We start from the raw sequence: 4,177 nt of genomic DNA on the forward strand, positions 1-4,177 counted from the left end.
TTTTGCTTATGGGATGGGTCAGGGATCCCCAGGCTCAGTGAGAAGAGCCATATGTCAGGTGGCACAGAGAATATTTTCTAAGATCTTCAGGTTCCTAGAAGTGCAGAGATTCAATTGTTCTGGTCTCTTAGAAGAGATGCTATTGCTGAACTAAACTGATATTGGCTGAGCAGTTATTAATAGGACAGCTTGGAGAAAAGAGTCCCCAAACTCTATACCTGCTCATTTGTGTATGCAAACTGATGTTTCATGTAGCGATAATGAATGTTGCTGGTATGAAACAGCTCTGTGAGCTATGTGCACACTTGTAGCTTCTTCTCACCCCAAGCTCAGAAACATAAGCAATGGGGTAGATTCTGACCTATTTGTGGACACCCGGACCCCCCACAGGAAACACTTCCTCTCCCCTTTCTTCTATTTGCATTGTTCTATAACTATTTCTGGGGCTCTCTTAGTAGAGGAGGCAGGGTGGGGAAAATAGCACTAGATTTGGCAAGGGAAGACCCAGATTGAGTTCTGGTTCTATTATTCATTAGTTGGATCCTTAAACTAGCCGTCTCCCTTTTTATGGCCTCAGTTTTTTCTTCTGTCAAATGAGGGAATTGGACTGGATGATCCCTCTGGATCATTTTAGTTCCAGGTCTCAGGATTTAGATAAAACTTTTTGCAGACAACCCCAAGTGAAGGTTTCTGACCTGATGTTGGTGAACAGAGCCCAGGAGTATCTGTCCTTTGAGCTGGCTCAGGTCACATTGTGGCCTTTATCTCTCGAACCTCCCTGAACCATCACAGGCAGCTGATAAATATTGTTGACTTTATTTTTGCTTGTGGGATGGGGCAGGGATCCCCAGGCTCAGTGAGAAGAGCCATATGTCAGGTGGCACAGTGGATCTGTCCCAGATCTGGGGATTGAATGAACAGCTTGACTGTTACTCTGTTATCCATCCTTTTCTCTTTAGAGACCAAATATCAACCTTTTGGTGGCTACCTGGAAACAAGAATGTGACCCCAAGGTGAGGGAGACATCATGGTATATTAGAAAGAGGCTGGGCCTGGGAATTAGGAAATGGGGGTTTCAAGCCTCAGATCGGGGGTCTTGGACAGGTAATGTCCCCCTCATCATGTGTCATGTTCCTTATCTGTAAATTGAAGAGCCCCCTTTCAATTCTAAATCCTGTGATTCTAACTCAATGACACCCATCCAAAGGCTCAAGTTGTCTCTGTTCCTCCCTCAGTTTTTCAGAACATTGGTTGCCTGCTCACGGAGCCCTGCATCCTGTACACAGGTCAATGTAATGGCTACTGGGGAAGTATGAGCTTGAAGTAGGCAGGAGGAAGCTGACTTTGACTCCTTTGTGTCTGTACAACCTACTTTCCTGTTATCTCTTCACACTTACCATCTGTCATTCTCCTCCCCTACACGGGCCAGTGCCAGAGAAAGCAGGAGGGACAAGGATGAACCAATATTTGCTGGGTGAGGGAGGAAGCCAGAACTCCATCAAACTCTTTCCAAAGGGCTACATTTACTAGAACTGGAAAGGATTTCAGAGATTATCTTACATATAGGGAAACGGAGGCATAGGGAAAGAAATGACTTAGTCATAATAACAAAACTATTTAGTGGGGTAGGTAAAACTAAAAGTCCAGAGCTCCTGATACTCACTCCTGTACTTTAATATGACCTTGGAAAAGTCACTTAATTTCCCTGTTAAACTCTCTGTTAAAACTCCTTGTAAATCTATAAAATGAGGGCATTGATCTATGACCTCTAAAGTCCTGTGATCCACATGCATCAATTCTAGAACAACCTTACTATACAGAACCCCAAATTTTGCTTAGAATAGTTTAGGGAATGTAATATTTGGAGGCAGGAGGCTGAACATGGTAACTTTTCAGAACCATTCTTGGTCCTGGGAGTCTGTCACATTCTGGATAACATCCAAAATATTAAGATTGTTATTTTTTGACTTGTTGTTCTATTCTTCCTCCTCTAGGTTTTGTTTTTATTTTTGCCAAGAGACAAGCCATTCTGGCAGCTGCCTTGAAGGACTTGTAGCCTTATGAAATTGCAGGATGGCTTAATGGTTAGCTTCCTCTCTCTCTCTTTTTTTAAAGAACCTAAACTCTGAACCCAAGTCTCCAACTTGGTTACCATCTTCTCTAGTATAGTTCCAAGTGGCCACTCCTTTAGCTGGAAGGCTCTCATTCTCCTGAGCCTCTGGCTTCCCTAGTTTCCTTTAAGACTCAGATCAAATCATACCTTCTTCAGGTCTTTCCAAGTTTTCCCCATCCTCATCCCATTTAGAGCCTTTCCTCTGAAGCTGTCTTTTGTTGACATTATATATATCATGGCATTGTATGTATTCCATTGACGTTGTATATATCATGAAATCGTATGTATTCCATTGATATTGTATATCTCATGACATTGTATGTATCCGATCGACATTGTATGTATTCCATTGATATTGTACATATCATGACATTGTATGTATTCCATTGACATTGTATGTATCATGACATTGTATGTATTCCAGTAACATTGTATATGTCATGATATTGTATGTATTTCATTGACATTGTATTTATCATGGCATTTTATGTATTCCATTGACATTGAATACATCATGACGTATATATTCATTGACATTGAATATATCATGACTTTGTATGTATGCCATTGACATTGACTATATCATGGCATTGTATATATCATGACATTTTTCTATTGACACTGTGTATATATATATATGTATATGTATGTATAGATATATCATGACATTGTATGTATTCCATTGACATTGTACATATCATGACATTTCATGCATTCCCATTGACATGGTATAATGGACCTAGTTATTTTCATGTTGTCTCCCTCATTAGAATGAGAATCTCTTGAGATCAAGGGTCATTTTTACTTTACTTTGTATTTCCAGTGCTTAGCACGGTGCTTGGTATAGTAAGTACATAATTAATACTTGGTGACTGACTGGTCATCTTCCATCCTCAGCTCAATGGAGTTGTGAGTCAATGTAATGGCTGGTAGAAAGGATATGGGTCCCAAAGTGGTCAGGAGGAGCCTGAGTTGACTCCTTAGTGTTTGTAGCAGCTATCCCTTCCTATTCTCCAAGTAGAATGTGATCAATTATTCCAGGTCCTTCTGCTCTAACCAAATAGGTCACTAAGAATACTATTCACATTCTTGTCTCTAAACTCCCATTGTTTTTAGTTTCTAGAATGACTTTTCCCTCTTCTCCAAAGGCCTAGCTATCTTTTAAGGACTAGCTTTAGTTCCATTTTCTCCAGAGAGCCTTCCCTGACCACTCTAGCTCAGAGTAACTGTCCATTTTACTCACTAATTTCCCACATTCTAGATGAACCATTTCCTAATCCCTTTAGTTGCTCATGTACTCCTCACTAAACAACCCAGTAGTCATCTTATAGGTGCTATTTATATACTTTATCTGGCATGAAGTCTAGAGGCAACTTCTTTTGGAACTCTTGGAGACTGAGGTCTTCCTTTTCACAGTTCTGAAACCAGTCATGATATCACATACCCAATTCAGTGCTAGGGAAATTTGACCCTTCCTCAAGTGAATCTTCTCTTAATCTCACTTTAATTGTTTCATCACCCCCATCTTGGCTATTCTAGAGGAAATCATATTTTTGACTCTAATCCCCAAAGAGGGAATTAGCAAAAAATGTACCTAACATACAAACATGAATAGGATTTGGGACAGGTATTTTATTCCTACACAGAAAAAGAAATCTTAAGCATAAAAGGATCATTGTGTGCATTAAAAATGATTTAAACAAGATTTAGAAACAATTTATAGCCAGTCTACAATTGGTTGGGAGGTCTATACTACTATACAACTACTATATCAAGCCTCATCAAGACATAATATAGTTGGGCAGTTCAGCTAATTAGCCATTTTATATTTTGCCCTTTTCTAGGAATCATTGAATCAAACAGCCAGTCTTGATCTTTTAGATGTTCCCTTCATATATTCATTCTTCCACTGGCTCTAACCTCCTCTGTTTCTACTTAAGCAGTCTCTTCTGATGGTGGTCAATGTAGATTCTTCCTCAAGATATCAGGCATTGACTCTTTGAAATAAGTTGCTATTGCCATTTTGCTCGTGGGAGGCAAGTTTGTAGATATTTCAAGTGGTTA

Source organism: Antechinus flavipes, chromosome 2 (assembly GCF_016432865.1).
Source record: "Antechinus flavipes isolate AdamAnt ecotype Samford, QLD, Australia chromosome 2, AdamAnt_v2, whole genome shotgun sequence".
Taxonomy (NCBI): Eukaryota; Metazoa; Chordata; class Mammalia; order Dasyuromorphia; family Dasyuridae; genus Antechinus; species Antechinus flavipes.